Here is a 13,623-nt window from a genome sequence, read left to right on the forward strand (position 1 = left end):
TCTCTTAAGATAATATCAAAGAATCATAAGCCCTTACTATATTAACATATTTTAATATTGATATATTATATTGAATATATTACATATAACATATATATATATATATATATATTATGGAACAAGCTAGGCTGTCATGTTTGAGTTATTTGTGCTTATACATCAGTATTCTAATGGAAGCCTAAAAGGATATATAGCATTTAACTAGAAAGTTCTTATTATAAACTCTTTGTACAGGAACTTACTCTCTTCATTGCTTTGTAATGGGCTCAGCTTCTTGATTTTTAGCTTTTGGTGATAGGCATATGTTAGAGTTAATTAAATTTTTGGGGGGGGGAATTTAGCCATCTAATTAAGATAGAGACACCTACAAATGCCTTTCCATTAAGGTTTTTTTTTTTAAGCATTTATGTTCCATGGATTGCTGCATTTATTTCTAAGCCAGATAAACTGATAATAACCAGATAGAGAGGACTGGTCATCCAAAAGAAAGAAAAGCTTCAAAGAGCATGAAACTAGGTAACTGAGAGCCAGGATGTGGAGAGGGGCATGAAGACTCTACAAGGAGAGAGGGAAGTTTCAGGCCCTACAGTACCAGGAATTGTGAGCTAACTTGGCCATTTGTGTATTTCTTTCTTTCTTTCTTTCTTTCTTTCTTTCTTTCTTTCTTTCTTTCTTTCTTTCTTTCTTTCTTTCTTTCTTTCTTTCTTTCTTTCTTTCTTTCTTTCTTTCTTTCTTTCTTTCTTCCTTCCTTCCTTCCTTCCTTCCTTCCTTCCTTCCTTCCTTCCTTCCTTCCTTCCTTCCTTCCTTCCTTCCTTCCTTTCTTTCTTTCTTTCTTCCTTCCTTCCTTCCTTTCTTTCTTTCATTCTCTATTTATCTATCTGTTATTTACTTATTTATTTATTTCATTCATTCATTTATCTATTTATTTATTTATCTATTGATTGATTGATTGGTGAGGCAGTTGGAGTTAAGTGATTTGTCCAGGATCACACAGCTAGTAAGTTGGCAAGTGCTGAGGCCTAATTTGAACTCAGGTGCTCCTGACTCCAGGGCCGGTGCTCTATCCACTGTACCATCTAGCTCACTACTAATGTATTCTAAGTTTGAAGACACTTTTCTCTCACTGGTGTTGTGCCCATTGATGGGAGGGTACAGTCCAGGTTTATTAGAGGAATGTTTTGTACAATGCCTTTGCTAAAAGTTGATCATGTATTGTGAGATGAGATTGTGATGGAACACTATTGTGCTGTAAGAAAGGATAAGCAGGATGCTATCAGAAAAACCAGGAAAGACGTACACGAGCTGATACAAAGTGAAACGTTTTATATACAAAATAAGAGCAATATTGTAAGATGATCTGCTGTGAATGACTTAGTTATTTTCAGCAATGCAGTGATCCAAGAAAACTCTGAAGGATTTATGAAAAATGCAATCCATCTACAGAAAAAGGACTGATGATATCTGAATACAGATTGAAGCATAATTTTTTTTAGTTCCTTTTTTCTAAAGTTTTTTTTTGTCTGTTTAATGAGGAGATGGTTTGCATGACTACATATGTATAACATATTGAATTGCTTGAATTCTTAAGGTGGGGGAGGGAGGGAGGAAAAGAATGTGGCGCACAAAGTTTTAAAAATGGATGTTAAAATTTGTTTTTACATGTAATTTGGGAAAATAAAATTATAAATAAAAATAAATAAATAAAAGTTGATCGTGTTTTTTGCCTGATTGTTAATGGGAACATATAGGAGTAGCCACCAAAAGTGTTACCTCTAGAATGTGAGATAGAAGTAACCATTTTATAGATCAAGCCTGTAAATGATAATAACTAATAAGTAGACCAGAGAAAGTATATAAAGACAGAGACATATAAAACTACGTTTCAGAACATTTGAATAGGATCATAGATTTAGGGCTAGGAGGGACCTTAGAATCCATCTTGGTCCTTTTTACAGATGAGGGAACTGAGGTGCAGCTAGGGTAGTGACTTGCTAGAGGTCACAGATATAGTAAGCAAAAGAGAAAGTATTTGAATGCAGGTCCTCTGACCCCGAAACCAATGGTCTTTTCACTGTACCTGGAGGCCTTGATAACATACTCAATAATTATACATAAAACAAAAATCATAAAGGCAGAAAATTTTAAAAAGAATAATAGGGATGTAAGAGTTATAAAAAAATCATCTAAGTATGGTCTGGTTTTACTTTGTTCAATTCAGCAAAAATAATATAAAAACAACTGTGTATCGAAATATCTTCAATATTTAACTAACTTAGAAACTTTTATTCCTCATTTAGTATTTGGTAATTTAAATCCATCCATAGCATTCAGAGTGAACAAATGAATAGGAAATTAATTTTTTTATCTTATAACCCTCTGCTCAAAATTTCAATTATTTGAATATTATCACTTGACAATTCTGACTCATAATTTTAAGGGTGGAGAGGAACTAAGTCCATAGTTCTATTAAAAGGTGGAATGATTGCTATCCTTTAGAGAAAAAACAGATGGATAGCTTTCTTCCTGCCTTCTTGCCCCATCCCCAGATAATTTTGGAAAGCTCATCAGTACCATGATATGCCAAGGCAACTGGGTTGACTACCTTCTGACAGAATATTAATTATATCTGAAATTGTAGCTCTCTGCTCTATTCTTCCCTTCTGGGCATTATATAGGGCTCAACAATAAACTGTGTCACTGAGAAAGAAAAATCCTATTTCCATCTCACAACTATAGCTCCTGTATGAGCTGTAGTTTATTATCATTATCATAAATGTTTATTGAGCACCTGGTAGATACAAAACACTAGAGATGCAAAAATAGTATGACAAAGTTTGTGTGAAGTTTTTAATTGAGTTGGGAAGGGAGAATCTGTTTCAGTTGGTCAGGTCATCATGGTGTCTTCTCCCCTTTACAGTGCTGATTCAATTCAAAGCAAATCCAATAATCTCACAATTTTAGAACTGGAAGACACCCAAAGGGCCTCTAAACCAACTAAAACCTGTACACTAATCCCCTCTAAAATGTATATGGATATTTATCCTTTGCTTGAGGACCTCTAGTCATTTTCCTAAACTCTTGTAGCCCTTATTTCTGTAACATTTATTTGGTACTTTGTACTATTAGTTGTCTTTTTGCATATAATTTCCCTAATAAGATTGTAAGTTGCTTGAGGAAAAGTGTCCTCTACCTCTTTGTAATTGATTAGTAGAGTGCCCCAAAAAAGATGCTCAACATGCATAAATAAATGAGCACAAAAGATGACTGATTGACCAAAAGCAAAATCGCTTTAGTTTTTTTGTTATTTTTTTTAATAATCAAATTAAATTTGCTTAGCCCAAAAGGGAATTTAACAGCCCTTACCCTTGATACATATTAATAATTTCTCACTATTCCTTGCTCTGGATTATAGATTAAATTGAACCCTCAGGTTTTTTTTGTTTGTTTTTGTGGGTTTTTTTACCTGCAAGTATTCCAATAACCATTCTTAACTTGCTTGATGCTTTTGCTCTATCAGTTCTGGTAGTTTTACAATCATCTCTCATTTCTTGCTGGAATGCTAGTAACAATTTAAGACATATCAAATGATACCCTGCTGTTCCATGGTTCATAAAACATTTTTCTCAGAAACAAGAAGGATGTTTTCATCAACGACTGCTTAAAAATGTTTTTAGTTTTGTCTTCCAAGATCACCCTCCTAGTTAAACTGAAAAAGTTTATTACTGACACTGTATTTCTGTAAAATGTATATTTAGTTTCCTAGTGATCTTTATTGTCCATACATACAGAAGGAAAAGAGTGAGCTACTGTAAACTCTCTGAGGAAAGCCCTCCAGGAGATTATATAGAGTAATGATGGGGGTTAGGGAACAGTCAGTCTATGATTCATCTATTACTTTGTTTCACAGGGGGACTAACTTCATCTCTTTGCTGGCTGATTTAAGTGCCCTTGGCTTTTTTCTTCATGTTACAGAAAATTACAACATATGTATATACATACAACATAATGTATGCTTTATCTGTGATTTTATGTAACCAATTTAAACACTATGATTTACTGGACCAATTTAAACATCATACAAATGAATCTTGAAGAAAATTTGAGGGTAAATTTCCACTTTGCTTCAAAGAAGCAACATCAGAACATGGATATTCTTAATTTGGATGAGTGGAAAGAAATCATCTTATCATTTCACTGTGGAAATACATATTCCTTAAGATAATGGAATAGATTAGTTCCTGAAAATTCTACTATTAAATTGATTAAGCAAATCCCATTTTTCTCTTGACTCTACTATAAAACCATAAGTGTTTTCCTGGGGGGAAATTGTCCCTAAATGAAATAAAGTCAGATTTAAAAATGGAGAAAATTCTTTTAAAAATCTGACATTTAAAGGGAAATGGTGACTTAATAAAGCAATAATAATAATATACTAAATTTTAGAAATAAAGCCTTACTATACAATGCAAGGGAAAATATAGTGAGATACCATCAGCTCATAATTAAAGCTTACTCTGTTTCATATTTTCCCACTAGAGATTTATCATTGTGTAAAGACATAGCAATTAAGTTGCTTTTCATCAGTCTCAAATTATTTTAACACTTTGAACTTTATATCTAAACTGATTAAAACCCCCACCTCCCCCACCCCTTACCAGTTGAATTTGCTGGCCTCTTTCCAGACTCCTTTGCCTACTAATAATTATACAGCTTCCTTTGATAAGAGGAAATAGCAGAACTATGACTAAGCACTGAGCTAAACAATCCTTGCTTAGCAATGGAATCTCCCTCCAGGGTCATAGAATCATGGACTGTTCTCAAGAGTAGGACAAGTAGTCAATCTAATTGAATTTGCATTGGAAGGGGGGTAATCCCTTGAGCTTTGGCACCATCCTGCCCCTGAGTGGCCCCACTCCCTCTGGAGGGGCCGGGAGGGCGTTGCTCTCCTCTTCAGCAGGGATATTTGTGAGCACCTTAGTGTAGGGAGATTGCAAATTATTGTCCAGAGCAACATTCTCCATGGAGCCTTTACTCCTGGATCACCTTATAAGCAGTTGGGAGGGGCAGGTTTCTGGTCTCATTTTCTATAAACTGCCAACAGGTCTCTCCCCCCTCCTCCTTCCTCACTGGATTCAAGCCAGTAAAAGCTCTCAATTCTGAATCCAGTGTCTTCATCTTCCCCTGCTGCTCCCTGAATCTCTACCACCTCAGCTTCTGTGCACTCAGTTTTCCCAGAGCTTATCTAGACATCTCCTTCCCCTCACCCAGCAATGGCAGAGAATGATGTGGTCAATGAACTCCTGGATTATGAAGATGATGAAGTGGAGACAGCAGCTGGGGGGGATGGAGCTGAGACCCCTGCAAAGAAAGATGTGAAAGGTTCCTATGTTTCCATACACAGCTCTGCCTTCTGTGACTTTCTACTTAAGCCAGAGTTGCTCCGGCCCATTGTAGATTGTGACTTTGAGCATCCATCTGAAGTATAGCATGAGTGTATTCCTCAGGCCATCTTGGGAATGGATGTCTTATGCCAGGCAAAGTCAGGCATGGGAAAAACAGCTGTGTTTATGTTGGCCATGCTGCAGCAGCTGGAGCCAGTCACTGGCCAGGTTTCTGTGCTGGTGATGTGTCATACTCGAGAACCGGCCTTTCAGATCAGCAAGGAGTATGAACACTTCTCCAAATACATGCCTAATGTCAAGGTGGGGGTGTTATTTGGTGGTCTGTCAATAAAAAAAGATGAGGAGGTGCTGAAGAAGAACTGTCCACACATTGTTGTGGGGACCCCAGGAGGTATCTTAGCGTTGGCCTGAAATAAGAGTCTCAATCTTAAACACATTAAACATTTTATCTTGGATGAGTGTGACAAAATGCTCGACATGCGTCGGGATGTCCAGGAAATTTTCCGCATGACCCACCATGAGAAGCAGGTCATGATGTTCAATGCCACTCTGAGCAAAGAGATCCGCCCTGTCTGCCACAAGTTCATGCAAGACCTAATGAAGATCTTCGTGGATGATGAGATGAAGCTGACGCTGCATGGGCTGCAGCAGTACTACATGAAGCTGAAGGACAATGAGAAGAACTGAAAACTCTTCGACCTCCTGGACGTTTTGGAGTTCAACCAGGTATTGATCTTCATGAAATCTGTGCAGCGCTGCATTGCCCTGGCCCAGCTTCTAGTGGAACAGAACTTCCGAGCCATTGCTATCCATCATAGTGTGGTGGAATTTATTAATTTGATCATTGACAATGCTATGCTAAGGTTTAGTAAAAATACAGCAATTCAAACAGTTAAAGAAGAGAATCCAACTTTCTATACCAGAGTCCAGAATCCAGTTTTTCCAGACCAGAATCCAGAGCAGAGTCCAGAATCCAGTTTTCCAGACCAGAATCCAGTTTCCTCCTGATGACATCTTACCACTTCAAGAAGACAAGAGAACTCAGAGACTTTATATGTTTTGTTAGTTTTTTACTATCTCCTTTCTGTTATAATATACACTATCTGTAACATGTACTCTCTGCAGAGGCTCTCCCTTTGCAAGACTAATGTCAAAGCGTCAGTTCATGAGGACAAAAAAAAAATCGCCCCTCTGGATAAAACTTTCCTCTCTTCCTTTTCTACATTGTTGTTCACATATTATTAGTTAACAATAGTTACTATATTCTTTTTACTGTTCCATCAAGGAAATATTTTCTTTCTTGAGGAACAAAAGGGGGGAATGTGGTAAAAAGTTTTAACAGTCGGTTAGATAATGGAGAGACACCAGTTTTTGGGTTTTTTTAGGACCACCCTTTTGGGGAGGAGACCAACAGCATTGCCTGCTGAGCACTCGACTTCTGACTTCCGGGGTGCGAGCTTAAAAGGCAAGGAGAGAATGGAAGTGGGAGCTTTTTCCTGCTCCGCTGGTCTCCTGGCTGCGCTGCACAGACAGATGCGGACTAGAGTTTGACTCGGCCCGGTTCTCGGTTAACAGCATGCGCTTGACTCGGTCTCTATCCCCAAAAGTGGCCTTGGGTTTTGGTGAGTTTTATACAGAATATAGACTAAGCCTAGACTTAAGACGATTTGTATTGTATTTCTACTTTCCTATCCTTCTAATCAACATCACCTTGTGACTACCATACAATAAAGGCTCTATCTAGAAAACCAGAAGCTTCTTCCATTTACTAGTCTGGGAGATAAATTAAGGGAAAGGTTAAGTAGGGGAGATTTATGATCTAATATCCAATTTTAATCTCACAATAGGATGCCCCAAGAGGAGAGGTTGTCCCAGTATCAGTAGTTCAAGGATTTCCAGCGTTGTTTCCTTGTGGCTACTAACTTGTTTGGCCAGGGCATGGATATTGAATGAGTAACTATCACCTTTTTATGGGATAATTATGGATTTGAGTCAGATTAAACTCTGAGGATGGAGTCTGAAATATACCCAGCCCCACACCCAGTATAGTTAGTGTCTCGCTTTGCCTATGAGATAATGGACTTGGATCAGGTCTGTAAACTCTGAGGATGGGGTCTGAAAGATATCCAGTCCCCCAGTAAGTTTTATTGCTTGTCAAGTTCTACCACTTAGCATTATTTGCTTTACTTCTGCTTATTCTCCCCACTTGTCAGCTACATCTTAGTTTTATGGCCTGTAATAAAAGGTTTGTCTTCAGTCTATCTGGAATCCATCACATGTTAGAGCCCCAGTCCCTGTCATGAATCAATTGCAGTCAGATAAGGGAGTGATTCCTACCTCCCCTTTTTCTTTGACATAACTATACATGTCTCCATATATGAATCATGAGACAGGACTGGATGTTAGATCGTGAGCTCATTCTTTGCATGTGAAGGTTTCCCCCCCTCCTCAAAATTACTATAAAAACCTAAAAGTTTGGGCCTATCATTGCAGACACAAATTTGTCATTGAGTTTTCCCTTTCTCGTGAGAATGAAATAAATCTTTCTCTGATTGACTTGGTGGTTTCCTCAAGTTATTTGGGTAAACTGAGGCAGTTTGTCCCAAACAGCCTTCAACTATGACATGCTAGATGACTCAGATACCTATTTACACAGGGTGGCTAGGGCAGGCTGGTTTGGTACAAATGGTTTGACCTTCACATTTGTATCAGATGAAAATGATGCCAAAAACCTCAATGATGTCCAGGATCACTTCAAGGTCAAAATCAGTGAACTGCCTGATGAGATAGACATTGAGCAGACTCGGTAGAGGCCTTGGCCTATCCTTGGAGTATGATACCCTCTCCCTCCCCAGGAGCTGAACACTTGGGTGCAGGGGTGAAGGAGACACTACTGTCACCTACCCCCAGCCTCCCGTTCCACAGCCCTGTTCATGTCATTCCCCAAACTGCCTTACTGATTTGCCCTGTTGGATTTTTTTTTAACGAAACTAAAAATGAAACAAAAAAGCAAAAAAAAAAAAAAAAAAAGGAACATCTCTGCCTGAAGTTCTTCAGAGACAGGGAACCATTGTCTTTTGAGCCAGGACACACCACTTTTGAATAATAGTTAATAAGAGTTTTATTTTATTGTTTAAAAATGATATCAAGGCTCAATTTACCTTATTCCAACATGGAACCAATGCTCTTAGTCTCTTAGTTTTGTTCTATGAGGAAAATAGAAAATGTCTTTTACATGGTAATTTATAAAATATTTGGAGAAGATAATCATGTCCTCCTTACATCTTTTCTGGGGTAAATATCATTAGTTCTTTGGATGGACCCTCATATGACATGTTTCCGAGTGCTCCCATCTCTGTTACCATCATTCACTATTTCATTCTCATTTTTCAAGGTTCATCCTAAACTCTATGCTGTATGTGGTGACAGAGATTTTCCTGCTTAACACTGAATTGCCAGGTAGCTGAAATTTTCTTTTAAAAACACTTCTGCACCAAAAACAAAAGAAATAGTATGGTTCATTCAGCATCTTTACTCCACAGTTATTTTTTTTTTTCTTGGATTTGGAGATCCTCTTCCATCATGAGTTCCCTGGAACTCTTCTGTACCATTGCATTGGTGAGAAGAATATAGTCCATCACAGTAGATCAACACTCAATGTTGATGATACTGTGTACAATGTTCTGCTGGTTCTGCTCATCTCACTCATCATCAGCTCATGCAAGACCATCCAGGTTTCTCTGAACTCCTCCTGCTCATCATTTCTTACAGCACAATAGTATTCCATTGTATTCATATACCACAACTTGTCCAGCCATTCCCCAATTGATGGGGACCCCCTCAACTTCCAATTCCTTGCCACCACGTAAAGAGCAGCTATAAAATATTTTTGTACATGTGGGTCCCTTTCCCCCTTCCATGTTATTATGTATATATAGATATAACCTATATCAGATTACTTGATATCTAGGGGAGGGGGGAGGGAGTGGAGGGAGGGAGAAAAATCTGAAATTGTAAAGCTTGTATAAACAAAAGATGAGAACTATCTTTACATGTAACAGAAAAAAAATAAAATACTTTATTAATTAAAAAAAACCACTTCTGGCTCTAAGTCACATCATTATGTACAGGTTTTTATTTTTTTTTCCCCTCTCCTTTCCTGATACTCTATGTATTTAATTACTTTATCAATTGCCATTGGATTAGTGCAGTTAGGTTATATGATCTTGGCTGGCTGTAGACCTTCTTAGGAATTAATTACATGGATTTTTTTATTTTCAAGTAAATGGGACAGTGAGGATTGGCTGGAGTAGTTTTTTTGTTTGTTTGCTTTTAATCTTCAATTTTAACATTTCTTTCATCATTTTATTTAGTCTAGAAAATAAAAAGTAATAAATCAAGTCATGATCTGTAGCATTTGTAAGTTTCCAATGTCTAAATGCTCATAGCTAATTTTTTTTTTCAGTGCAACATTTATTTTATTTTTTCCAGTTACACGCAAAGGTAGTCTTCAACATTCATTTTCAAAAGATTTAGAGTTACAAATTTATCTCCCTCCCTCCCTTTCCTCCCCCCACTACAAGACAGCAACCATTCTGATATAAGTTATATATGTTCAAGCCACAAGTGCTCTTTTTATCAGTTCTTGCTACGAGGGTGGATAGTATGTTTTGTCATTAGTCCCTTAGGATTGTCTTGGATCATTGTATTGCCAAGAGTAGTTAAGTCATTCACAATTGCTTATCAAACAATACTGCTGTCACTATGCACAGTGTCCTCCCAGTTCTGCTCACTACACCATACATCAGTTCATATGAGTCTTTCTAGGCTTTTCTGGGATCATCCTATTTGTCATTTCATATAGCACAATACCATTCCACTACAATCATATACTACAGCTTCTTCAGTCATTCCACAGTTGATGGACATTCTCTTGATTCCCAATTCTTAGCCACCATAAAGAGTTGCTATAAATATTTTTTGTACAATTTCCCACACTATTCTCTTTTTCACTATTACTATTAACTGTTTCCCTCCACCCTATTCCCTTCCCCATGATATTTATCCTATTATCTATCTTCATTCACCCTATCCCTCTTCAAAAGGAATTTCCTTCTTTCTGTCCCCTCCCTGAATCTGCCCTCCCTTCTTTTGTCCCTCTCTCTTTATCCCCTTCCCCTTCTATTTTCCTGCAGGGTTAGATTACTCCACTCAATTGAGTGTGTATGTGATTCCCTCCTTGAGCCAATTCTGATGAGATTGAGGTCTTTGAACCAATACTGATGAGTGTTAGGCTCATTTACTGCCATTATTAAATCTATTAAATCGATTACTCCACCCAATTGGGAGTGTGTGTTAATCCCTCCTTGAGGCAATGCTGCTGATGAGATTAAGGTCTTTGAGCCTATTCTGATGAATGTAAAATTAATTTACTTCCCTACTCCTCCCCCATTTCCTCCCCAACTCCATAAACCCTTTCCTGTTTCTTTCATGGGGGATTTCACCCCATGCTACCTCTGCCCTTCCCCCTCCCCCAGTGCATTCCTCTCACCCCTTAATTTTACCCTAAAGATGTCATCATGGGGCAGCTAGGTGACAGTGGACAAAGCATCCACCCTGGACCCAGGGGGACCCCAGCCAAAACCCAGCCTCAGAAACAAGACAGTAACCCACTGTATGACCCCAGGTATGTCCCCCAACTCCAATTTTTCATGGTTCTCTGGGGTCTTGTATTTTATCTGCTACTCTTCTAAATAGAAAAATTTTACATGACCTTACAACTGCATAGAACTTTAAAAGTTGAGTTTTTAATATATACAATAGAAATATTTCCAATAAAAATTGAAAATCTAAATACTTTTTGATTTTGATTTGGTACAAAAAAAATAATAAAATAAAAATCAGGGGCAGCTAGGTGGCACAGTGGATAAAGCACTGACCCTGGATTCCAGAGGACCTAAGTTCAAATCCAGCTACAGACACTTGACACTAGCTGTGTGGCCCTGGGCAAGTAACTTAAAAAAAAAAAGAAAAAAAGAAAAGCATACTGCTCTCTACACCGCAACACTACCTCACTGCCTTTATATCTATAGTATTCTTCTAAGATGTCAGATTAGTAATATATTATTTTCCAATGAAAAAAGGAAATAAGGGTTATTGGGCATGACCTGTCCTTCATGAGGGATGCCTGCTCTTTGTCATCATTACCTCCTTCCCTAAATGTTCATTATTTAAAAAAAAATCTGTACAAGAATTTTTCAAGCAACAAGCTTACTGGCAATGGTTTTGGGTGAGTCTCTTCCCTTTTTTGCTAAAACCAGGACAGCCCTTGCCTTTCTCTAACTTTTTGGTGCTTTTCACATTCTCTACAACCTTTTCAATATCATAGCCAGGAACTTGGCAATCAGGGCAATCAGTTTTTGTTTTTGTTTTTTTTTAGTACTCAGTGGTGTCATTCATTACTATCAGCCAAGTGGCTTGCATGAGATCAACTCCTCATTAATTGATTTGTATTATGTTTATTCTAGTCATTCCCTTCACAGAGAAAACAAAAACAAAATGTCAACTGAGAACCTTTGCTTTCTCTTTGTCATCAGTTCACACTATCCCATCCGCATGAAATATGCTATTGTGTTTAGAAAGCTACAAAGGTACTCCATCACCCCTCACATAACTAATCTGTTTCTTCTGAAAAAACACATTTTACTGAAAATTGGGCTGCAGTCAGAAGTGACATGGACTCTAGTCCCACCTCTGAGACTTATTAGTTCTACAGTTCTAGGTAAGTCATATCCTCCCTGAGCTAGTTATTATGTAACTAAAATATACTCGTATATTTATATTACAGTCATGTCACAACTCAAAATTCTCAATGATACTTATGAGGCTGAATTTACTATTTTGCTTTTCTTTCTCTAATTTACCTACTAATTATTTATACTTTGCATATTTCTATATAGACATATGAAACAATGCATTTTATTTCTGACCCTTCCTTAGATACTGTTTCTTAAGAATTGTTTGCCCTTTTTTTCTGATATTCTCCTTGTTTCCCATCTCTTTTCCACTTTCAATTTAAAGACCTCCTTGTCAGATTCACAAGTTTCTAAGCAAATATATTTTTACCAGACCTTGCTAGATATATTTTATCCTTGGATAAAAGCTAATAATTTTCCTTCCATAAAGGTTCAGAAATTCAAATCTTATACTCAGATATTAACCATCTCCTCTGGTCAAACGAGACAGGTAGGTAGAACAGTGGATAGAGTGTTGGACTTGGAGTCAGGAAGACCTGAGTTCAAATTTCACCCTAGACACTTACTATTTTTGCAACTCTGGATAAGTCATTTAATCTCTGCCAGCTTCAGTATTCTCATCTACAAAATGAAGATAATATCACTCCATCACAGGGTTGGTGTGAAGATCAAATGAAATAACACCTGTAAAGAACTTTGTAAAATTTAAAATACTATATAAAAGCTAACTATTATTATTTCCCCAAAACTGGTTCTTCACTTGACAATAGTAATAATGAAAATGTCAACTATGTTATTGAAGTCTTCAGTTTCTTGGCTAGTTTTTTTTGTTTTATTTGTTTGTTTGTTTGATGGGACATGCAGTTGCCTAGAAACTATTATCTGATAACAATGAGCAAGTTAAGAACTCAGGCTTGGGCTAACTATTTTCTTCCAGCATAATTGAAATAAAAATTAATAGCTTGTGTTCTTATTAGGTGTGCCTTAGCAACAAATTCAATTTTAAACTAAGCAAATATTGATGAAATACTTACTACAAGAATCTCATTCCAGTACTTGAACACTTTAAATTTTTATGAAATGTTATTTTATATTGATTTAACCAGTAGAATTGAAGCTCTTAGAGGGCAGGGTTGTTTAATTTTTGTATTTGAGTCTCTAACACTTTGCATAGTGCCATGAAAAAAAATAAATGCATAAACAACACTTGCCAAAATTAATTAATCTGAAATTTCTTTCCCTGTAGCTTCCATCAAGTAATACTAGTTCTATCATCTGGGACCAACTATAACAAATCTAATAATCCCTCTTCCATATTATTCTAATTCAAATAAAGTAGGCACATTATTCTCACTAAATCATCTCTTTAACAAATCTGAATGTGACATTTTCTAAGCCCTTAAATATTCTGGTCACCTTCCTTTGGACATGCTTCCTATTGTCAGTGTCACTATCAAGATCCAATC

At 37.0% G+C, this 13,623-nt stretch overlaps 1 protein-coding gene and 1 pseudogene across 4 annotated transcripts in view; one reads left to right on the forward strand and one right to left on the reverse strand.

Moving 5' to 3' along the window:
• SGCG (sarcoglycan gamma) overlaps positions 1 to 13,623 on the reverse strand; it is a 331,776-nt gene that overhangs the window by 169,033 nt on the left and 149,120 nt on the right. The gene's annotated exons all lie outside the window — the stretch shown is intronic.
• Positions 5,271 to 8,212, forward strand: LOC122746175 (annotated as a pseudogene).

The sequence above is a fragment of the Dromiciops gliroides genome, chromosome 3 (assembly GCF_019393635.1).
Source record: "Dromiciops gliroides isolate mDroGli1 chromosome 3, mDroGli1.pri, whole genome shotgun sequence".
NCBI lineage: Eukaryota > Metazoa > Chordata > Mammalia > Microbiotheria > Microbiotheriidae > Dromiciops > Dromiciops gliroides.